Source organism: Triticum urartu, chromosome 4, assembly GCF_003073215.2.
Source record: "Triticum urartu cultivar G1812 chromosome 4, Tu2.1, whole genome shotgun sequence".
NCBI lineage: Eukaryota > Viridiplantae > Streptophyta > Magnoliopsida > Poales > Poaceae > Triticum > Triticum urartu.
In genome coordinates this window covers 457,852,147-457,877,766 of record NC_053025.1, presented here as the reverse complement: position 1 = coordinate 457,877,766, position 25,620 = coordinate 457,852,147, and positions in this window count along the sequence as shown.

Sequence of the window (25,620 nt, the reverse complement as noted above, 5' to 3'; positions counted from 1 at the left end):
TGTGCTGCGAATTGATTTCTTTTTGTTTTTTCGTCGACGGAAGTACGAATTGATTTGGTACAGTACACGTTAGGATTGTCCAGAAATTTCAACCCGCACCTTGTTACCCCGAAATATTTAGGATATATCATTGTCTCGTTGTGCTCCGACAGCTCCCTCTATCTCAACCCACGCCTTGCTATTCCAAAATTACAACGCGCGTGAAAACTCCCACCTCCTGTGAAATCCCGGCACGCAAAATGCCCGTGATACCCCTGAAACGAAAGAATCGCCTAGGTCAAATCGGTGGGGGTACTTTCATAACTTACCCCACATTTCGGACAAGCGCGTCCCTAAGCCATGGTTCCTCACTCCCATCCCATCTGCCCACCTATTCGTACACCGAGACCACGAAAACCTGCGAAGCCCCACACCCTCTTCCGCCCGCCACCCAGCCGGAGCCTCTTCCCCGAGGACGTCATCCACAACAACACCTCGACGTCCCTCATCCGTCGTACCCGATGAGGATCCGTCATCGATCTCGTCATCTCGCCGGTTCAGCCACCCCGTCCTCCACCTCCAAGGAGCTGCCCTGACGTTCCCCTCGTCTTTCGCGCCACCTCCATTCCCACACCGTCGTCTTCACCTGCACCACCGGGAGAGAATCATCATCACCGTTCCTCGGATGAAGTTGAGGCCTAATCGGCGCCACCAAAGAGGTTGTACACTAATCGCTACATTTTCTTCTTGATTCGATCTCACGGTGCTGCCGGCAGTTGGTCCCGAGCTAACATGGCGCGGCTCCATCCACGGTGGCGTCGTCGTCCACTTCCTCCACGGCATCGCTCCCTCGGCGGTGACGTCCACATCAGTAAGAGCTGCTGGTGCATTAGCTCTCGCTCGCGCTGCTGCTCTGCTCTTGCTCCCGGTCCCCTGCTTGGTCTGCTCTTGCTATTGCTCTTGCTCGCGCTGCTGCTCTCGCTTAAGATCTTGCTTGTGATGCTGCTCCAATTTAGCTACACTTTAGTTGCCAGAGTTAAGGAAGAACCAGCCGCAGCGGGGAGAGGGTCTTGTTGGAGAGGTACCCCACTATCTATCTTAGGGTTCAGGGTGGGGGCGGTGGTCGCCGGCGGTGGGGAAATGGCGTGGGGATCGCCGGACAAAAAGCTCAGCACGGGGGGGTGGGGGGGCTGGAGGGATGGCCGGGGTAGCGGCGGACCGGCGGTGGGGAGTGGTTTCGGGGCGGGCGGGGCAGTGCACCGGGGGGGGGGGGGGGCTATTTGGCCAGTGGTGGCTAGCGGCTCAGGGGGGTGGAGGTTGACGATGAACTGCATGCCCTTGATTTCGTATCCAACGGCTGGAAAATCGATTGACCAGAGATAAAAAAGTTAGTCCACTGACGAGTAGCCTCACCTGATGCTGCTACACGACCAGTTGCACCGGCTCCCACACGCGCTGCTACTGCTGCTACTGCTTTTCTGCTACTAGTGCGTTCAGTTTCGACAACAAAATTCAGTTTTGACAGTTAAGTTCAGTTTTGACAGTTAAATTCAGTTTCGACAATTAAGTTCAGAGATGAGCGACTGATGTATTTTACATCTAGCACTTTGTGGTTATGTATTTTACGTCATCTATTGGAGATGCTATTATAGTTCCACTCAGGTTAATGTTGTCTCTCTTGTCCTGCTTCAGCCTCGGCGTCATACAACTCATCGGAGATGCTCCAACGACGAAACCCTCCATCACAACGGAGTAGTACCCTGGGCTCCATCTCAAGATGCCTAAGATCTTCTACCCCTCCTCCGACAGCCAAGTTAGCCGGATCATCCTCACTGACCAACCCAATCACGCCGAGATCGACATGCACTACAAAAAAAAGACACGTCCGTGACATTTTGGGACGAACGAATTTGTTTCCTGTCATACATATGACACTTCTATGATGATAATTGTGACAAAACCCGGTATCATCATAGATGTGGTGGGCTCCTACTTCTATGACAAAAAATCATGAAAGAAAATGGGCTTTTCGTCCTAGGCGGGCCGGAGATGCAGCTGCATGACATTCTTTGGGCCGTCAATGACGGAAAAAACCATGGTAGAAGCGAGGGGGAGGAAAATTTGGTGGAGTTCTCGGTTACGGTGGGAGGTCGGGGGCCGAGCGATGCGCGTTTCTCTCGTACACGTACACGCGTGTGTGCGAGGCATTGGCTCTAACTGAACCCGAGCGAGGCGTTGGGCTCTAACTGAACCCAAGCGATTGCACTACAGGCTACGCGTTGCTGAACCCGAGCGATCGATTGATGGATGTTAACTGAACCCGATCGAGCGATTCCTTCGCTACTGCTGCTAACTGAAGCCGATCGATGCTGCCTCCGGGATGAACAGTGAGCGTTGCGGGGGGGGGGGTTGGATGAACAGTGAGCGGTGGCATTGCCTCTGGATGAACATGACCCCGTGGTGTGGTGGAGGGCTGGATGAACAGTAGATGGTGGAGGGGTGCCCGTGGAGGGGTGGTTGAATAGGACCCCGTGGTGTGGAGGGCTGGATGAACAGTAGACGGTGGAGGGGTGCCCGTGGAGGGGTGGTTGAACAGGACCCCGTGGTGTGGAGGGCTGGATGAACAGTAGACGGTGGAGGGGTGGTTGAACAGTAGCCGATGGAGTAGCGCACGGTGGAGGCTGGATGAATAGGAGCCCGTGGAGGCTGGATGAATAGGAGCCCGTGGAGGCTTGATGAACAGGAGCCCGTGGAGGCTGGAGGAGGTCGACGGTGGAGATGAACAGTATCCCGTGGAGTCCCGTTTTGCGGTACGCCACACCCCTCCCGATGAACAGGACCCCCGTTTCGACCGTAACACTCCAACACAAGTCCGTTTCCTCCGTTTTGCGGTACGCCACACCCCTCCCGATCAACAGGACCCCTGTTTCTACCGTAGGAGGTCCGTTTCCTCCGTTTTGCGGTACGCCACACCCCTCCCGATCAATAGGACCTCCATTTCGACCGTAGGAGGTCCGTTTCCTCCGTTTTGCGGTACGCCACATCCCTCCCGATGAACAGGATCCCGTTTCGAATGTGGCCGGTCGAACACAAGGCCGTTTCCTCCGTTCTATGGTACGCCAGGCCTCGTTTCCATTGCCTGTTCCGTCCAAGCCCGCCCGATGAACACAACGCATTCTGTTGCCTCCCCATGAACACGACGCATTCCATTGCCTCCCCATGAACACGACGCATTCCGTTGCCACCCCATGAACACGACGACGACGTTGTTTCTCTGTTCCGACCCAGCCATGTACACGAGCCCTCGCCGTACGTATGTGCGAGTAGGTGTTCGAGACCCCGCCCGTATGTACACAGACGTGGCCGTATATTCTTTCTTGCACCCTGACCGCTATACGTATGTGTACATGCTACGTGCGCGCCTCTACTATGACACGTGCGTGCCTCTACATCGACCAGTATATATGTACATACACGTCCGTGACAAGAATGACAATGCTACGTATGCTTCGACCAGGTGGGTCCCGACTGTCAGGCACTTCCTTGCGTGCGACGATGTAGCTGGTGGGTCCCAGCAGTCAGGGGGGCGAAATACGGTGGCCCGTCCGGTGGGTCCCGCTGTCAGGTGGAGGAATAATTATTTTGCACGTAATAAGGAGGCACTTCCTTGCTGCGGCCGTGGACCCAGCTGTCAGCCTCTCCACGTACAGTCCACGTCCGATGGAAGCCGTTCCTTGATCACGTTGACCACGCCACGCCGAGAGCACCAGGGCGGTGGACGACGGCGAGGCCTAGGAAGGGGACGACGCGGAGCCGGGGAAGACGCGGCAGTGGATGCCCACGCATAGAGGAGTACGAGGGTTCACTGGTTCACTGTGGTGTGAGGCTGCCGTCGCTGCAGAATAACAGGGGGTGTGGGTGAGTAGAGGGATGGCCTGGCTAGCGGTGGGAGTAGTAGGGGGCGGTGAGGCCTCTGCCGCATCGCAGCCCGCCACGGGAGGCAGGAGCACGAGGCACGACCGACGCTGGTTTGGGCGGCTGGAGCAAGAAGACCAGAGTTTGAAGAAGCACTACGGTGTTGGATGGACATCGTACGGTCACTTGAGTTAGAATCGTGCATATTGACTAAGTTGACAAAGGCCTCCGTCCCCGTCAACTTAGTAGGCCCACAAGTCAGGCTGCCACTATACTGGGTCCCAGCTAATAGGGGGAGTATTCCTTTTTTGTGCGTAATAATGAGGCACTTCCTTGCGTGCGAAGATATAGCTGGTGGGTCCGAGCTGTCAGCGGCGGTAATGTTTTTTTTGCAAAATACAAAGGCCCTTTCGGTGGGTCCCTGATGTCAGGTGGAGGAATCATTATTTTGCGCGTAATATGGAGGCATTTCCTTGTGTGTGGCCGTGGACCCAGCTGTCGGCCTCTCCACGTAAAGTCCACTTCAGATGCATGTCGGTCGTTGACCATGTTGACCAGGCCACGCCGAGAGCACCAGGGCGGTGGACGATGGCGAGGCCTAGGAAGGTAACGACACGGAGGCAGGGAAGACTCGGCAGTTCTTTCCCACGCGGAGGGGAGTACGACTGTATGAGGGTTTACTGGTTCGTCTGCCATCGCCGGAGAATAACAACATGTGTGGGTGAGTAGAGGGATGGCTAGGCCAGCGATGGGAGTACGGTGGGCGGTGAGGCCTGCGCGGCAGCAGAGCCGGCCGTGGGGAGGAGGGAGCAGGCAGTCCCGCCGGCGCTTGTTTGAGCGGCTGGAGCAGGAAGAGCAGAGATTGAAGAAGCACGACGGCCGTTGGATGGCCATCCAACAGTCACTGCTTGTGCGTCAACCTTTTTTTAGGAAAGCCTCAAATCTGTGGAAAATAGCATACAACCCATCTGCCATTATTTCTAATAATTTACATCCCATTTGCTAATTATTAAGGTTTTTTTGGAGCCCATATTCTTTTTGTTAGCATTACAGCCCATATTGTGGCCACGGTTAAAAAATTATACGAAATTTTGCATATTTTGGTGCGGTCCGAACTGTTTTTAATCCCGAAATTTTGACTCACATTCAAACTGATTTTAAAAATAAATGTATATCAATATAAAATCCAACAAATTCTCCACGCATAAAAATTAATGTAATTTCAAATCTCAAAATAAAAAAAATATATTTTAAACTAATTACCGGTTTGATGTGTTTTAAAAATGTATAGCCCATTTCTCATTACTGATGGGCCATTTTCTCGGCGAGCCGAATGAAAGCTCTCCTCGTCTTGAAAGATTTGCAGCCCAACAGGCCTGACAAAGCGACTTAGTTGGCAAATCAAAAAAAACTGGGATGTGGCCGTGGACCCAGCTGTCAGCCTCTCCATGTACAGTACTCTTTCGATGGAATGTCGTTGACCACGTTGACCACGCCACGCCGAGGGCACCAAGGCGGTCGACGACGGTGAGGCCTAGGAAGGGGACGATGCGGAGCCGGGGAAGACGCGGCAGTGGATGCCCACGCGGAGAGGAGTACGAGGGTTCACTGGTTCGACTGCGGTGTGAGGCTGCCGTCGCCGCAGGGCCTGGCTAGCGGTGGGAGTAGTAGGGGGCGATGAGGCCTCATCGGCAGCACAGCCGGCCACTGGAGGCAGGAGCAGGCGGTCTCCCCGGTGCTGGTGTCGGAGTAAATAACCATGGGTAGCCTAGCCGGCTCCCCCTGGCCCTTCTGAAAAAATTACGAGCCTATCCGGCCCTCAAGAATCCAAGACATGGGGCCGCCTTCCCCTTGCCGGCTGTCTCCCAGGACGACTATCGGAAGGCGACCCGACTTTTAGCCCTCATGAAGAAAGCCGCGGGAGGGCCGGCTCCGAGAAACCGGCCGCGAGAAGGCCGACTCCAAGAAGCCGACTTCCACAAAGCGGTCAAGATCGTACCCTCGAAGTCTGCACCCACATAACGGCAATGTGATGGGGCGTGGCTACAGTAAAGCCTGCCACCCCCGAATCCCGGAGCACGCCTGGCACAGTGCGCCGTACGGGTGGCCATGACCCGTCCGGCGCGGCACTGTTGCCACGTTGACCCTGATGTCATCCATGACGGGCTGCCAGTGTGGCCCATGGGCGGTGGGCCCCTTCAGGCAGAGAGACACCCGAAGGCAGCGAGGCCTCCCCCAGTCGGCCCAAGATAGAGCCGGCTCTCCACAGCCGGCTTGCCACCCCCCTCGAAGGAGACGCCCCATTAAGGAGACAAGACGCGGTGTGGCTACAGCGATCACCCGCTGGACGGCGGCGCTGTAGCCACGCCCACCTCGGCGAAGCCCTCGTCACCAGGATTGAGCAACAGCAACCAGCCACCGACAAGGCCCTGGACAGTGGGGCCTGCCTGTCTACCAAGGAGCCGGCAGCCGGCGGGACCCACCAGCCGGCGGGCCCCAACAGCCGGTGCAGAAGCCGGCCAGTGTAGACACAGACGGCTGGGCCCCACGCCCAGCCGGATTACCATTGTATCCCCGGGGGGTAGGCCTATATAAACCCCCCGGGACACCCATGCAAAGGGTTGATCCCTGCTAGTTTTAGACACCACATAGGGAGGAGAAGAGAGCGAGCAGAGCCCTTCTTCCTCCTCTCGCCAAACAGCTCAAGGAGCATCGTGTAGCTACTTGTTCATCAAGCGATCATGCGGAGACCCCGCAGAGCAGCAGTAGGGGTGTTATCTCCACGGAGAGCCCCGTAGCTGGGTAAGATTCGCCGGCGTGCATGTCTTCACCTCATCCCGCTTCCAGGTACCGGCAACGTCTTACTAGCTCCCACAATGATAAGCCACCCGTTGGCATATGTCGCACATACCACCCGACATTTGGCGCCCATCGTGGGGCCAGGTGCACCGTCGTCCAGAGACCTGTTCTGGACGGGAACCCTCTTCCTCCCCGCGAGCGTAGCCAGCACGGCACGCCTGACGGCGCTTGCCATGACGCGCTGCAAGGCGTCACCAACGTCTGCACAGCGAGCGGCCTCGCCGATCTCCTCGACACGACCCTCATCTCCGACGAGCTCGCCTCCGATGCGGGCACCGACCACCTCGTCAACCTCGTCGGCCAGCTCCACGTCTCCGGCGAGCCAGTTGTGGACTTGGAGTCGGTTGGCTCCACCGATCCGATGCCTGTCGACTCCGACACGGGCTCACTCGACACTTTCCCCACTGACGTCACGATCTACAACGACCCGCTTCCCCGGGCCGATGGCTGCGACGCTGTCACCACCGAGGTGATGGTCATCGGCCACGGCGGCGCTTCTGACGAGAGCGCCCATGAAGCCCCGCATGCGGCGGTCCACAACTTGTCCATCCCCCTCCCGGCCGATGCCGACGCTGAAGCACTGGAGACTCGCCACCTCACCCTCCTCACGGAGGGCCGGAAGTTGGTTTCCATGAGACGCCTTGCTGAGGCCCACCGACGCGAAGCCGACCGCGCCGCCTTTGGCATGCCGCCCCCAGGCGGGCCCAGCCGGGCTGGCGTTGTCAGACAGCGTGATGCTGTCGTCATCGACACGTTAGGAGTCGACCGCCCAGTCTACGCCACTCCACTCGAGAACCTGCGTGTCGCCCAGGCGGCCGTAGACGAGCTAGACGGACTGGGGGCCGAAGAACTCCCCACATGACCCGACGCATCCAGCAGCTAATCGATGTAGCCGCGCAGCGGCACGAAGCTGACGCCCGCGCGGAAAGCCCTCCCCCGTGCCAAGATCATGGCACGACGTCCCGGACGCTGACTACGGGTAAAACCCACACGCGGCGCGAGAAAGAGCCGGCTGCCAGCCAAAGCCGAACCCAAATCTCCATCGAGCGAGACACAGAAGGCCACCCCCGGGCCGTGGAGTGGCGGGGCAACCCGCCTCCGCCTCGGCCCCGTGGAGAGAGATATCCCACCCCACCGCCCGTTGCGCATCTGACTTTCAGCGGCCAGCTAGGTCGCCGTGAAGGAGTCGGCGAGAACGACGCCCGCCATCGGATCGACCGCCTGGCGCGATCCCTGGCGCTGGAAGAAGAAGACGATGTCGGCCCGCCTTGCTTCGGCCCCCGCATCCGCGACGAGCCTTTCCCCAAAGGGTTCTCGCTCCCATGAGACACGCCCAAGTACAACGGCTCTGTGAAGCCGGAAGATTGGTTAATCGACTACTCCACGGCGGTTAGCATAGCAAATGGCAACAGGCGCGTTGCCATGAAGTACGTGCCCCTCATGCTGCAAGGCACGGCGTGGACCTGGCTCAACAGCCTCAAGCCATACAGCATCAATAGCTGGCTAGATTTCACAGAAGCCTTCGTCCGCAACTTCACCAGCACCTACAAGCGGGCTCCCAAGCCCAGACAGCTCTCCTTGTGCGTACAAGGCCCCGCCGAGTCTACTCGCGACTACCTCACGCGTTGGGCCGAGCTCCGCAACTCTTGCGAAGGGGTGCACGAGGTGCAAGCCATAGAATACTTCACTGCTGGGTGCCGAGAAGGCACCCTCCTCAAGCACAAGCTCCTCTGCGACGAGCCGACTACCCTCGACGAGCTTCTGGTCATAGCGGACAAGTACGCCACCGCCGACTCCTCAATGAAGACCGAACTCCGGGTAGACGTGTCCGGGAAGGTACTCAACCCGGCGCCCAAGACGCCGGCTGGGGACTCCGGCCGACGCCCACACCAGAACGACCACAAGCGCAAGGGCCCCGTGCCGCCTTCCGCCAGTCGGCAGGTGGCCACAGTCGAAGACGAGCGGCCCGAAGGGCGGCCCGTGCCCAAGAAACCCAAGGGCGGCAGGCCGGCTTGGCAGCCGGCCTTCTCCTACGAGCAAACTCTCGACGCCCCGTGCAAGTTCCACAGCGGCGTGAAGCCGTCCAACCACACGACCCGAAAGTGCCACTGGCTCACCCGAATCTCCAAAGGCAAAGGGCTCGCGCCGCCTCCGCCTACCGGTCCGCCGCCTCCGGCTCCGCAGCCGCCGACCGCTCGGCCCGCAGTCGGAGCCGTGCACGATGAGTTCCCCAACGAGCATGCCACCTATGTCATCTTTACAAGCCAGCCCGAAGACCGGCGCAACAAACACCGAGAGCACCAGGAAGTCAGCATGGTCGCTGCCAACCCCGCCGAGCACATGCACTGGTCAGAAAAACCTATCGGCTGGAGCCGGGCCGACCACCCGGAGGTGATGCCATCTCCCGGCTCTTATGCGTTGGTTCTGGATGCCACCCTTGCAACGGACAGACGCACCGCCCGTTTCTCCCGCGTGCTGATAGACGGCGGGAGCAGCACCAACATCCTGTACCGTGACACCCTGGAGAAGCTGAACGTCAAGGCAAAGCAACTCATGCCTACTCGGACTGTGTTCCATGGCATTGTACCCGGCCTGTCACGCGTCCCCATTGGCAAGATCAAGGTGGATGTACTCTTTGGGGACAAGGAGCATTTCCGCCGAGAAGCGATCTGGTTTGAAGTGGTGGACCTGGAGAGCCCCTACCATGCATTGCTTGGCCGACCTGCCTTGGCCAAGTTCATGGCAGTTCCCCACTATGCTTACCTCAAGATGAAGATGCCGAGCGCCAAGGGCGTCATCACCATAGCCGACGATTACCAGAAATCTTCCGAGTGCGCAGCAGCCAGCAGCCGGCTAGCCGAGTCCCTTGTGTCTGCCGAAGAAAAGAAGATGTTGGACCGAGTCATGGCCATGGCCGGCAAACAGTCGGCCTTGTCCCCCGATCCCAAGGAGTATGATGCTCAAGGATCTTTCCAGCCGGCCAAGGAGACGAAGAAGATACCTCTTGACCCCGAGCACCCAGGGAGGTTTTCCATCATCGGGGCAAACCTAAACAGCAAATAGGAAGGCGAGCTCACCAACTTCCTCCGTGAGAATCGGGACATCTTTGCATGGTCCCCCAAGGACATGCCGGGTGTTCCGAAGGAATTCGCCGAGCACAAACTACACGTCCGAGAAGACGCAAAACCAGTCAAACAACCCCTCCGCCGACTCTCGGAGGAGAAAAGAAGGATTGTAGGAGAAGAGATAGCCCGGCTTCTGGCAGCCGGCTTCATTATGGAAGTTTTCTTTCCAGAGTGGCTCGCCAACCCGGTCCTCGTGTTAAAGAAGAATAACAAGTGGCGCATGTGCATAGACTACACGAGCCTCAACAAGGCCTGCCCCAAAGATCCCTTTGCCCTGCCAAGGATTGATCAAGTGATAGACTCCACGGCCGGGTGCGAGCTGTTGAGTTTCTTGGATGCTTACTCAGGATACCACCAGATAAAGTTAGATCCGGCAGACCGCCTGAAGACCGCCTTCATCATGCCATTCGGAGCCTTTTGCTACCTGACTATGACATTCGGCTTGAGAAATGCTCGTGCCACTTTCCAGCGTTGCATGTAGAAGTGCCTCCTCAAGCAGCTCGGCAGAAATGCCCACGTCTACGTAGACGACATTGTGGTGAAGACGGAGAAGCGCGGCACCTTGCTGGAAGACCTCAAGGAAACATTTGAGAACCTACGCCGGTTCCAAATCAAGCTCAATCCTGAGAAATGCGTGTTCGGAGTGCCAGCCGGCCAGCTCCTAGGCTTCCTGGTCTCCGAATGCGGCATCGAATGCAACCCGGTAAAGATCAATGGCAATTCCCATCAAACTTCGGGACGTCCAGAAGTTCACCGGATGCTTGGCCTCCCTGAACTGCTTCATCAGCCAGATCGGAGAGAAAGCTCTCCCCTCTACCGCCTCATGAAGAAGACCACTCACTTCGAGTGGAATGACCAAGCCGACCAAGCTTTTCACGAGCTGAAGAAGATGTTGGCCACGCCGCCTATCCTAGCGGCGCCGACTGAGAAAGAGCCCATGCTCCTCTACATTGCCGCAACCAGCCGGGTGGTCAGCACCATCATCGTAGTCCAACACCCAGAAGAGGACCGAGCCCAGCCGGTCCAGAGGCCGGTGTACTATTTGAGCGAGGTGCTGTCTACCTCAAAGCAGAACTACCCGCACTACCAGAAGATGTGCTATGGCGTGTACTTCGCCGCTAAGAAGCTGAAGCCCTACTTCCAAGAGCATACCATCACGGTCGTATGCACCGCCCCGTTGGCCGAGATCATAGGCAGCCGGGATGCATCCGGCCAGGTGGCGAAATGGGCCATCGAGCTGGCCCCTTACACGATCTTCTACCAGCCTCGCACTGCCATCAAGTCCCAAGCCTTGGCCGACTTCCTCGTCGACTGGGCCGAGACCCAGTACCTGCCGCCAGCTCCTGACTCCACTCATTGGCGCATGCACTTTGATGGGTCCAAGATGCGCACCGGCTTGGGAGCCGGCGTCATCCTCACCTCTCCCAAAGGCGACAAGCTCAGATACACGCTGCAAAGTCACTTTGCCGCCTCCAACAACGTGGCCGAGTACGAGGCGCTCATACACGGGCTCCGGCTTGCCAAAGAGCTCGGCATTCGCCGGATCCTATGTTATGGCGACTGGACTTGGTGGTCCAGCAATCATCCGGCGACTGGGATGCCAAGGACGCAAATATGGCAAGCTACCGCTTCCTCGTTCAGCAGATCAGTGGGTATTTTGAAGGATGCGAGTTCCTCCACGTACCGCGAGCCGACAATGAGCCATCTGATGCCCTGGCTCGAATAGGCTCCACTCGGCAAGCAATACCAACCGGTGTCTCTCTACAACGCCTCCTCAAGCCGTCTATCAAGCCATCTCCAGAGTCCGATTCCATCTTCGTACCGCCTGACCCCAATACAGCCGGGCCCGGCTCGAAGAACCAAGAAGGTGACCGGGGGACTTCGATAGTCGGCCAGGGGACATCAGCAGGCGGCTCGGGGACTTCTGTAGTTACGCCCGACCTGGGGACTGCCACACCCGGCTCGGGGACTGCGGTAGACGGCCCGGAGACTGCACCAACACAACAGGCGGCGGCCGACTCCAGCATTTCACCACTGTAACACCCTCGATGCGACTATATCTCCCACGTGTCGAGGCACGACTTAGAGGCATAATTGCATTGAAGGCATATGTTGCAAGTTAGGCAATCTTCACAACATCCCATGTAATATATATGTAATAAAAGGGGAGATATCATAGTTGGCTTACACTCGCCACGTCAATCAAGTACATAAATAACATTACATCATCCAAACACTCATGGCCCGACTACGGCGCCAAAATAAAAGAGAACCCAACATGTGACACGGTCCCAATCACCCCCAACTGGACACCACTACTGATCATCAGGAAAGGAAACATAGTTACGTTGAGAGTCCTCGTCGAACTCCCACTTGAGCTCAAATGCGTCTCCTGGAGCGGAATCGTCAGGCCCTGCATCTGGTGTAATAGTAATCTGTGAGCCACAGGGACTCAGCAATCTCGCACCCTCGCGATCAAGACTATTTAAGCTTATAGGTAAGGCAAGGTAAATATATGTGGAGCTGCAGCAAGCGGCTAGCATATATGGTGGCTAACTTGTCACAAAAGAGAGCGAGAAGAGGAGGCAAAGCGCGAGCGAGAAACTAGAGAGCAACCTACGCAAACATTACTCCAACACCGTGTCCACTTCCCGGACTCCGCCGAGAAGAGGCCATCACGGTAACACACTCAGTTGATTCATTTTAATTAAATTAAGGTTCAAGTTATCTATAACTGGACATTAACAAATTCCCATCTGCCCATAACCGCGGGCACGGCTTTCGAAAGTTCAAAACCCTGCAGGGGAGTCCCAACTTAGCCCATGACAAGCTCTCACGGTCAACGAAGGAATACACCTCCTCCCAAGACGTTCCGATCAGACTCAGTATCTCGGTTCTTCAAGACACTTCGACAGGTTAAAACAAGACCAACAACACCGCCCAAATGTGCTGACAAATCCCAATAGGAGCTGCACATATCTCGTTCTCAGGGCACACTCAGATAGGTCAAGCTACGAGTAAAACCAACCCTCGAGTTTCCCCGAGGTGGCCCCGCAGGCTGTCTGGTTCGGACCAACACTCAGAGGAGCACTGGCTCGGGGGGGGGGGGTTTAAAATAAGATGACCCTTGGGCTCCGGAAACCCAAGAAAAAAAGAGGCTAGGTGGCAAATGGTAAAACCAAGGTTGGGCATTGCTGGAAAAGTTTTAATCAAGGCAAACTATCAAGGGGTTCCCATTATAACCCAACCGCGTAAGGAACGCAAAATCCGGGAACATAACACCGATATGACGGAAACTAGGGCGGCAAGAGTGGAACAAAACACTAGGCGAGAGGCCGAGCCTTCCACCCTTTACCAAGTATATAGATGCATTAAGATAACATGGCAATATAATGATATCCCAACAAGTAAATAAATGTTCCAACAAGGATCGGCCTCCAATTTTCACCTACAACTAGCAACGCTATAAAAGGGGCTGAGCAAAGCGGTAACCTAGACAATCAACGGTTTGCTAGGACATGGTGGGTTAGAGATTTGACATGGAAATTTGGGAGGCTTGAAAGCAAGTGTTAGACATCATAGCATGGCATAGCAAAAGAGCGAGCATACTAGCATAGCAAAGATAGTAGTGATTTCGAGGGTATGATCATCTTGCCTGCACAGTTGTCAAAGTTGACTGGATCCTCGAAAGCAAACTCAACGGGCTCCTCGTTAGCAAACTCGTCTCCCGGCTCTACCCAAACAAAACAAACAAACAACAAGGGCACAATCAACCACGTGCAAGGACCAAACAAGACGATGCAAAGATGATATGCTATGCGGGATGCGATGCGGGATGCATATGCAAGACGTGACAGGAAATGCAAGAACCTGGCCTCAACTTGGAAATCCAAGTGTGCCACTGGAAAGATGAGATGAAATCTCTTGAAAACGATATAAAGAACACCGGAATCGGAGTTACGGTTTGAAAATGGCAAGCGATTCAAATATGACACCGGTCTGCGATCTACAGCAAGTAGCCATCTAAATGCAACAAAATGAACATGCTACAACACCCAAACATGGCAACAAAATACATGGCAGGGATGCATTCAAGATGCTTAACAAAAGTCTAGCACTGAGCTACGGCCAATTCATCCATTAACAGGTTCAAACAAGCATGGCAAAAATGCATATCAAACAGATTTCAGACTTAGTGAAATTAAAAAGTAAAGTAAACATGGCAGGTAAAGCATGGCATGGAGCTACTCAAAGAGCTTAACAAAAGTCCCTTAGTGACCTTGAGCCAAAAGGGATCAGAAAATACAATTGCAAGCATGTGAACATAGCAAAAACATAATCAGTTTTCAGACTTAGTGAAAACTGGCACATGCTGAAACTAACTCAAGTAGGCATGTTTACGAGCTCGATGCACTCACTACAGGTGCAAGTCATGACAAGCTAAGCATACATCTATCAAGAACACACAAAATGCAAGCTAGACATGGCAAGAACAATAGCATAGCATGCACGGATCAACTACAACATCATCGGCAAAATTGCAAACAAGTTGACAATCTGCCCAGATTCACAAAGTAGCAAAAGTAGAGCTCGATTGACTCAAGCTAGGTTGCTCCATAATTGCAAACAAAGACATGGATGGATAGAGCACTACAAGATTAACAAAACATCCTTACTGATCATCCTCAAAAGAGGCACGGATCACTAGGAAACAACATGAACATATGGCATATGAGATAAACAGATCAAGGACTTAGTGGAAATGCTAAGTCCCTGAAAACAGAATTACCAAGTGCCTCACTTGGCAAGCTTGTACTAGTCACCACACACATCACAAAAATACATGGGTTGCACCTCTGGAAAGATGGCAAAACCCTTAACAAAACATATGTAGACTCATGGGCATATCATGCACACAATAATCATGGCAAAAATGACAAATAGCTAAATGGAGCAGCAGATCTGACAATTATCTCAAGTAGCCCTCTTCTAACAGCATTTCGGGCATCAAGATGAACTCAAATGAAAATGATGCAATGGAATGAAATGATGTACTCTCTGAGATGAACATTTTGATATGCTATATGCCCAAAACGGAGCTACGGATGCAGAGTTATAGTATGATGAAGATGGGCACATGGATTAGGGTTTCGAGAGAAAAAGTCAACCCGAGGATATATTTTCAGATCCGGATCGCACGCGGATCGAGGTTCAACGGAGGAGTCGCCGGAGTTCTTGCCGGACTTGACGAAGGCGACAGCGGACCCGGGCGAGGAGGAGGGCGGCGGCGGCCGGAGAGGTCGCCGGACGGCGGCGGTCACCGGGCGGCGGGGCGGCGCGCACCGGGCGGCGGGGCGGCGCCGGGCGGAGGCGGCTGGAGGCGGCGGCGACCGGGCGGCGGGGCGGCGATGACGGCGCGGTGGCGGCGCAGTCCGGCCGGGCGGGGTCGGGCGCGAGGAGGCGAAGGGCGGCGGCGCGGGGAACGGGCTCGGGGGCCGGATCTGGGCTTCCCGGCCCGCGGCGGCGGCGAGCGGCGGGCGCCACGTGGCACGCCCGGAGTGGCTGCGGGCGGCGGCGCGCAGGTCGGACACGTCCGACTCGGCGCGGACGTTGTCCGGCGGCGGCGAGGAGGAGCGGATCTAGGGTTTTTGATGAGGGGGATCCGGAATTTCGGGGAGAGACCTATTTATAGTCATAGAGGGAACTAGGAGAGTCCAAATGAGGTGCAGTTTTCGGCCACGCGATCATGATCGAACGCTCTAGAAGATGGAGAGGGTTTAGGTGGGTTTAGGGCCAAATTGGAGGGGTGTTGGGCTGCAACACACATGAGGCCTTTTCGGTCCCTCGGTTAACCGTTGGATTATCAAACGAAGTCCAAATGATATGAAACTTGACGGGCGGTCTACTGGTAGTAAACCAAGGCCGCTTGGCAAGTCTCGGTCCAATCCGGAAATGTTTAATCCCCACACACGAAAGAAAGCTAGAAATGGCCACCAGAGGAGAACGAAGCGCCGGAATGCAAAACGGACAACGGGGAAAAAGCTCGAATGCATGAGATGAACACGTATGCAAATGCAATGCACATGTTGACATGATATGAGATGCATGACAACAACAACACACGGAGACAAAAACCCGAACCCGAGAAAATAAAATAACTTAACGCCGAAAACGGCAAGAGTTGGAGTACAAATTGGGAAAGTTACATCCGGGGTGTTACAACACTCCACCACTACGAAAGGATCTCGTCCAGAGATCTAGGACTGAAAGAACGCCGGGTACTCAGAACGGAGGTGATCCTCGCGTTCCCAGGTAGCTTCACGGTCGGAATGGTGTGACCACTTGACTTTGAGAAATTTGATTGACTTGTTGCGAGTCTTGCGTTCAGTCTCTTCAAGAATAGCAACTGGGTGCTCACGATAAGAAAGATCTTCTTGGAGCTCAATGTCCTCGAAGTTGACGGTGCGGTCAGGCGTCTTGAAGCACCTTCGGAGCTGAGAGACATGGAACACGTCATGAACATTTGCAAAGTTTGAAGGAAGATCGAGTTGATAGGCGAGGTCGCCTCTCTTGCTGACAATCTTGAAAGGTCCCACGTATCAAGGGGCAAGCTTCCCTTTGATACCGAAGCGACAAGTACCTTTCATAGGGGAGACGCGGAGGTAAACATGATCTCTGATCTCGAAAACCAAATCACGGTGCTTACTATCATAGTAGCTCTTCTGACGGGATTGGGCTACTTTGAGGTTCTCACGAATGACTTTGCACATTTCCTCTGCCTCTGTGATTAAGTCATTACCCAAAAGCTGACATTCACCGGTTTCAGACCAGTTGAGAGGGGTACGACACTTCCTGCCATACAGAATTTCAAATGGGGCCTTGCCCGAACTTGCTTGAAAACTGTTGTTATAGGAGAATTCAGCATAAGGAAGGCAATCCTCCCACTTCATGCCGAAGGAGATCACACAAGCCCTGAGCATATATTCAAGAATCTGGTTGACACGCTCGACTTGACCACTAGTTTGAGGATGGAAAGCTATGCTGAAGCGGATGTTGGTGCCCATGGCCTTCTGAAAAGAATCCCAAAACTTGGATGTAAAGATACTGCCATGGTCTGAAGAGATCACTTGTGGGATACCATGCAGAGAGACAATCCGAGAGGTATAGAGTTCCGCCAATTGAGCTGCAGTGAACGACTCTTTGATAGGCATAAAGTGAGCCACTTTGGTGAGTTTGTCGATGACAACGAATATAGCATCATTGCCACGCTTGGACTTTGGAAACCCAGTCACGAAGTCCATTTCAATGTGGTCAAACTTCCATTCTGGAATGGCAAGAGGTTGGAGGAGACCTGCTGGCCTTTGGTGTTCTGCCTTCACTCTTCTGCAGACATCACATTCATTCACGAATTGAGCAATCTCGCACTTCATTCGAGTCCACCAATAAGCCTGCTTAAGGTCCTGATACATCTTCGTGCTCCCAAGGTGGATGGAGAGGAGAGAATTGTGAGCCTTGTTCATGATCACTTTACGGAGGTCAACTTTGGGTACCACAATATGATCCTCGAAGAAGAGAGTGTCCTTGTCATCAAGGCGGTAGCACTTGTACTTGGGTTGACTCTTGGCAATCCCAATCTTCACCTTTTTCACCATAGCATCAAGAAGCTGAGCTTGGCGAATCTGGTCTTCCAAGGTAGGGGAGACTTGAAGGTTGGCGAGGAAACCTTGAGGAACAACTTGCAGATTAAGTTTGCGGAAAGCTTCACAAAGCTCGGATTGATAAGGCTTGAGAATCAGACTGTTGCAGTAAGCCTTTCTGCTCAATGCGTCAGCAATCACATTGGCCTTGCCTGGAGTATACTCGATACTCGGATTATACTCTTGAATCATTTCGACCCATCGAGTTTGCCTGAGGTTGAGATTAGGCTGAGTGAAGATGTACTTGAGACTCTTGTGATCAGTGAAAATGTCCACTTTTCTTCCCAATAAGAGATGTCTCCAAGTCAAAAGAGCATGCACAACTGCCACCAACTCGAGATCATGAGTGGGGTAGTTCTTCTCATTGGGCTTCAACTGGCGAGAGGTATAAGCAACAACTTTCTTCTCTTGCATCAATACTGCGCCAAGACCTTGGAGAGAGGCATCACAAAAGACCTCGTACGGCTTGGATTCATCAAGCGGAGTGAGAACTGGAGCAGTGATCAATTTCTCTTTCAAAGTGTAGAAAGCAATGTCACACTCCGGAGAACAAACGTACTTGACGTGCTTCCGGAGGAGATTTGAGAGAGGCTTCGCGATCTTAGAAAAGTTTTCAACGAATCTTCGACAATAGCTTGCGAGACCGAGGAAGCTACGGAGTTGCTTCACGTTCTGGGGAGGTTCCCAATTCACAATTGCAGACACCTTCTCAGGATTCACGGCAATCCCCTTGGCAGAGATGATATGACCAAGATAAAGAACCTCATCGAGCCAAAATTCACTTTTGGAGAACTTGGCATAGAACTTGTGTTCCCTCAACTTATCGAGCACCAAACGCAAATGCTTGGCATGATCTTCCTTGTTCTTCGAGAAAACCAGAATGTCGTCGAGATAGACCAAAACGAAGTCATTGGTGTAGGCGTTGAAGATGAAGTTCATCATGCGAGAGAACGTCGGAGGTGCGTTGACGAGGCCAAAAGACATGACAGTGTATTCATATGAACCATAGCTTGTCCTGAAAGCCGTCTTGGGAATATCTTGCTCACGGATTCGAATCTGATGAGAACCCATACGAACATCAAGCTTGGAGAATACTTGGGCGCCTTTGAGTTGTTCGAACAGCTCATTGATGTTGGGAAGTGGGTATTTGTTCTTGATAGTCTTCTTGTTCAATGGACGGTAATCAACACAAAGTCGGTCCGTTCCATCCTTCTTCTTCACAAAAAGAACACCACAACCCCACGGAGAAGAACTAGGCCGGATGAGACCCATTTTCTCTTGAATATCGAGTTGCTTCTTCAGCTCCTTCAACTCTTCAGGTCCGAGCTTGTAAGGGCTCTTGCACACAGGTTCCGTGCCAGGCTCAAGATCAATAACGAATTCAACTGGCTGGTGCGGAGGCATTCCTGGAAGCTCTTCTGGAAAGACGTCTTGATATTCGCAAACGACTGGAATCTGCGAGATAGCATCCAGTTCACCCTTCTCATTGAGAGAAAACAGACGGATGGTATCATCATGAGCGGCAAAGACAATTACATCCTCAGACGAATGAGTCAATTGAATCTGCCTGGCTGCACAATCAAGATGAGCCTTGTGCTTAGAAAGCCAATCCATTCCGAGAATAAGATCAATATCCGAGTTGCCAAGAACCATTGGGGAAGAAAGGAACTTTTAGTCGCCCAATGTGATAGTAACATCTGGCACCTCCAGACTTGCACTTAAACGTTTGCCAGGAGAAACGATATCCATTTGTTTACCCAAATGAGAAGAAACGAACTCATGCTTGGTAAAAAATGGCTTTGACATGAAACAATGCGATGCACCAATGTCGAAAAGAACTCTTGCAGGAATATCATTAACAGGAAGGTTACCCATGATGACATCTGACGAGTCCTCTGCCTGAGCTGCATTCATCAAGTTGACCTTATCGTGCTTGGGATTATGCTTGACCACAGCTGTACTTGCCGATCTGACAGGAGGAGGAGGAGGAAGACGCCTCTGGTTGAAACACTTGTTGGCATAGTGACCCTTCTGTTGGCACTTGTTGCACGTGACCTCTGAAAGCGGACGGTGATACGGAGCACTCGATCTTGGAGCTTGAGACAAAGTCTTGTTCTGAAAGCCAGGGTTGGGTGGGTGGGAAGAACCACTGCCACTTTTGCTCTTCTATTGATATGGCAGACGGAACGGAGGAGGAGGAAGCCAATACTTCTGCTGCTTGGCCACTTGAGTAGAGGAAGAAGGAGTAACATCTCTGACTCGCTTCTTGGAAGCATCACACCTCAACTGAGCAGCCTCTTGCTTCAGTGCCATGTTGTAGAACTCATCGTACCTCAAGGGCTCGAAAAGAACAAGAGCTAGCTGAATTTCTTCTCCGAGACCACCCCTGAACTGGTATATCATGCTCTTCTCATTAGGTACGTCCTGCTTGGCAAAGCGGGCGAGCTTCTGGAACAACTTGTTGTAGTCATAGACAGACAAAGAGCCTTGCTTCAGATTGCGGAATTCCTCATGCTTGCTTTCAACCATGCTCTGAGGGATATAATGAGCTCGGAAATCTTGACGGAATTCATCCCAAGTAATAACACGTCCACCTCTGGAATCCTTGTACTGCTGGAACCATTCTGCAGCTTGATCTTTGAGTTGGAAGGAAGCGAACTTGACGAAGTCCTCAGGCCTGACGTTACTGCACTCGAAATGCTAGCACAGATCCACAAGCCAATCGTTAGCATCGGTTGCCTCAACACAATTGCTGGAAGTCTTTGGCCCATTAGCAAGGAACTGGTTGAGTGTAGCAAAATGATTCTGATTGTTGCCTTGATTCCCTTGGTTGCCTTGATTGCGCTCTTGAAGAATTTGCATGATCAACTGTGTGTTTGCATTGGTTGCGGCCATCACAGCTTGCCATGCCTCCGGAGGAGGTGGAGGTGGTGGCGGATCAGGATTCGGAGTCGTGCGCGTTGGAGGAGCCATCCTGAAGAGGTTGACATCCATTAGCACATTGATAGGCAAATATTGAAGCTGAATCCAACGGAATGAAAATTGCAACGTATAGTCTTGACATCCGAACAAAATGAACGAATGCATTCCTCTTGAAATGGTCACATATCCATAAATTGAGAAGCCACTTAGAATTTAGGTAGAGAAATAAATCAACAAGGTACGGATCAAGAACGAATAATCGTAAGAAATCCCAATCTCAAACCAATATCCGTGGAAGAAGAACTAGAGCTACTAGAATTCCCACCTATGAAACTCCCGAACCTTTCCGGTTATGCAATCAGGTGTTGGGGATACAGGGGAAGCATAATATCTCACCCAAATCTAGCAAATCCTACATCCAGCTGTATCCATCCTTCAACACATAACCAAGAAACCTTCGGAAACGATCTACCTCAACCTTAGAAAAGCATCCGTTATACAAGTTATGGCGATACTCCCAAACTCCCGCCCCAGTACTAGGTGGCGTCGAGGTTATCTCACCAACGAACTGCATAAAAGAGATTTTCGATGTTGGCGTACTAAACTCAGGTATTCCAGAATTGCAATGATAAAATTATGATGACAACACCTCAGAGCTCAACTCCCCGGGACACTTCCACTAAACCCCTGATAGGAGGCACCAAGACAATGTTCTCATCATAAAACCATCGGAACGATTCCAAGATACCCGCGTGATCCTAAATTTTTTTTTGTGAAATTTGAGAAGAGAAGAGTCAAAACTCTACGTCAGGATGCCTTACCAGAGCGGTGAGGAGACTGGGAAGTAAAAAGAATCCCTATACTCTCCGATATATAATTCCTAAATGACTCAAAACATTTTTCTAGACACAACTCGGCCGCTAAAAACGATCAAGCAATGGGGCTCCTAAGGTCGGGGAAGGCTCTGATTACCAACTTGTAACACCCTCGATGCGACTATATCTCCCACGTGTCGAGGCACGACTTAGAGGCATAGTCGCATTGAAGGCATATGTCGCAAGTTAGGCAATCTTCACAACATCCCATGTAATATATATGTAATAAAAGGGGAGATATCATAGTTGGCTTACACTCGCCACGTCAATCAAGTACATAAATAACATTACATCATCCAAACACTCATGGCCCGACTACGGCGCCAAAATAAAAGAGAACCCAACATGCGACATGGTCCCAATCACCCCCAACTGGACACCACTACTGATCATCAGGAAAGGAAACATAGTTACGTTGAGAGTCCTCGTCGAACTCCCACTTGAGCTCAAATGCGTCTCCTGGAGCGGAATCGTCAGGCCCTGCATCTGGTGTAATAGTAATCTGTGAGCCACAGGGACTCAGCAATCTCGCACCCTCGCGATCAAGACTATTTAAGCTTATAGGTAAGGCAAGGTAAATATATGTGGAGCTGCAGCAAGCGGCTAGCATATATGGTGGCTAACTTATTCACAAAAGAGAGCGAGAAGAGGAGGTGAAGCGCGAGCGAGAAACTAGAGAGCAACCTACGCAAACATTACTCCAACACCGTGTCCACTTACCAGACTCCGTCGAGAAGAGGCCATCACGGTAACACACTCAGTTGATTCATTTTAATTAAGTTAAGGTTCAAGTTATCTACAACCGGACATTAACAAATTCCCATCTGTCCATAACTGCGGGCACGGCTTTCGAAAGTTCAAATCCCTGCAGGGGAGTCCCAACTTAGCCCATGACAAGCTCTCACGGTCAACGAAGGAATAGACCTCCTCCCAAGACGTTCCGATCAGACTCGGTATCTCGGTTCTTCAAGACACTTCGACAGGTTAAAAGAAGACCATCAACACCGCCCGAATGTGCCGACAAATCCCGATAGGAGCTGCACATATCTCTTTCTCAGGGCACACTCAGATTGTCCTAGGTACGGGTAGGCCAGCCCAGAGTTGCCCCTGGTGGCCACCGGTAGCTGACAAGTGGACCAACACTCAGAGGAGCACTGGCCCGGGGGGTTTAAAATAAGATGACCCTCGGGCTCCGGAAACCCAAGGGAAAAAGAGGCTAGGTGGCAAATGGTAAAACCAGGGTTGGGCATTGCTGGAAAAGCTTTAATCAAGGCGAACTATCAAGGGGTTCCCATTATAACCCAACCGCGTAAGGAACGCAAAATCCGGGAACATAACACCGATATGACGGAAACTAGGGCGGCAAGAGTGGAACAAAACACTAGGCGAGAGGACGAGCCTTCCACCCTTTACCAAGTGTATAGATGCATTAAGATAACACGGTAATATAATGATATCCCAACAAGTAAATAAATGTTCCAACAAGGAACGGCCTCCAATCTTCACCTCCAACTAGCAACGCTATAAGAGGGGCTGAGCAAAGCGGTAACATAGCCAATCAATGGTTTGCTAGGACATGGTGGGTTAGAGGTTTGACATGGCAATTTGGGAGGCTTGAAAGCAAGTGGTAGGCATCGTAGCATTGGCATAGCAAAAGAGCGAGCAAACTAGCATAGCAAAGATAGTAGTGATTTCGAGGGTATGATCATCTTGCCTGCACAGTTGTCAGAGTTGACTCGATCATCGAAAGCGAACTCAACGGGCTCCTCGTTAGCAAACTCGTCTCCCGGCTCTACCCAAACAAGACAAACAAACAACAAGGGCACAATCAACCACGTGCAAGGACCAAACAAGACGATGCAAAGATGATATGCTATGCGGGATGCGATGCGGGATGCATATGCAAGATATGACAGGAAATGAAAGAACCTGGCCTCAACTTGGAAATCCAAGTGTGCCAATGGAAATATGAGATGAAATTTCTTGAAAACGATATAAAGAACGCCGGAATCGGAGTTACGGTTTGGAAATGGCAAGCGATTCAAATATGACACCGGTCTGCGATTTACAGCAAGTAGCCATCTAAATGCAACGAAATGAACATGCTACAGCACCCAAACATGGCACAAAAATACATGGCAGGGATGCATTCATGATGCTTAACAAAAGTCTAGCACTGAGCTACGGCCAATTCATCCATTAACAGGTTCAAACAAGCATGGCAAAAATGCATATGGCAAACAGATTTCAGACTTAGTGAAATTGCAGAGTAAAGTAAAGTAAAGCATGGCATGGAGCATGGCATGGAGCTACTCAAAGAGCTTAACAAAAGTCCCTTAGTGACCTTGAGCTAAAAGGGATCATAAAATACAATTGCAAGCATGTGAACATGGCAAAAACATAATCAGTTTTCAGACTTTGTGAAAACTGAAACATGCTGAAACGTAACTCAAGTAGGCATGTTTACGAGCTCGATGCACTCACTACAGTGCAAGTCATGACAAGCTAAGCATACATCTATCAAGAGCACACAAAAAGCAAGCTAGACATGGCAAGAACAATAGCATAGCATGCACGGATCAACTACAACATCATCGGCAAAATTGCAAACAAGTTGACAATCTGCCCAGATTCACAAAGTAGCAAAAGTAGAGCTCGATTGACTCAAGCTAGGTTGCTCCATAATTGCAAACAAAGACATGGATGGATAGAGCACTACAAGATTAACAAAACATCCTTACTGATCATCCTCAAAAGAGGCACGGATCACTAGGAAACAACATGGACATATGGCAATATGAGATAAACAGATCAAGGACTTAGTGCAAATGCTAAGTCCCTGAAAACAGAATTACCAAGTGTCTCACTTGGCAAGCTTGTACTAGTCACCACACACATCACAAAAATACATGGGTTGCACCTCTGGAAAGATGGCAAAACCTTTAACAAAACACATGTAGAACTCATGGGCATATCATGCACACAATAATCATGGCAAAAATGACAAAAGGCTAAATGGAGCAGCAGATCTGACAATTATCTCAAGTAGCCCTCTTCTAACAGCATTTCAGGCATCAACATGAGCTCAAATGAAAATGATGCAATGAGATGAAATGATGTACTCTCTGAGATGAACATTTTGATATGCTATATGCCCAAAACGGAGCTACGGATGCAGAGTTATAGCATGATGAAGATGGGCACACGGATTAGGGTTTCGAGAGAAAAAGTCAACCCGAGGAGATACTTTCAGATCAGGATCGCACGCGGATCGAGGTTCGACGGAGGAGTCGCCGGAGTTCTTGCCGGCCTTGACGAAGGCGACGGCGGACCCGGGCGAGGAGGAGGGCGGCGGCCGGCCGGAGAGGTCGCCGGACGGCGGCGGTCACCGGGCGGCGGGGCGGCGCGCACCGGGCAGCGGGGAGGCGCAGGGCGGAGGCGGCTGGAGGCGGCGGCGACCAGGCGGCGAGGCGGCGATGACGGCGCGGTGGCGGCGCAGTCCGGCCGGGCGGGGTCGGGCGCAAGGAGGCGAAGGGCGGCGGCGCGGGGAACGGGCTCGGGGACCGGATCTGGGCTTCCCGGCCCGCGGCGGCGGCGAGCGGCGGGCGCCACATGGCACGCCCGGAGTGGCTGCGGGCGGTGGCGCGCAGGTCGGACACGTCCGACTCAGCGCGGGCGTTGTCCGACGGTGCGAGGAGGAGCGGATCTAGGGTTTTTGATGAGGGGGATCCGGAATTTCGGGGAGAGACCTATTTATAGTCATAGAGGGAACTAGGAGAGTCCAAATGAGGTGCAGTTTTCGGCCACGCGATCATGATCGAACGCTCTAGAAGATGGAGAGGGTTTAGGTGGGTTTAGGGCCAAATTGGAGGGGTGTTGGGCTGCAACACACATGAGGCCTTTTCGGTCCCTCGGTTAACCGTTGGATTATCAAACGAAGTCCAAATGATATGAAACTTGACGGGCGGTCTACTGGTAGTAAACCAAGGCCGCTTGGCAAGTCTCGGTCCAATCCGGAAATGTTTAATCCCCACACACGAAAGAAAGCTAGAAATGGCCACCGGAGGAGAACAAAGCGCCGGAATGCAAAACGGACAACGGGGAAAAAGCTCGAATGCATGAGATGAACACGTATGCAAATGCAATGCGCATGATGACATGATATGAGATGCATGACAACGACAACAACACACGGAGACAAAGACCCGAACCCGAGAAAATAAAATAACTTAACGCCGGAAACCGCAA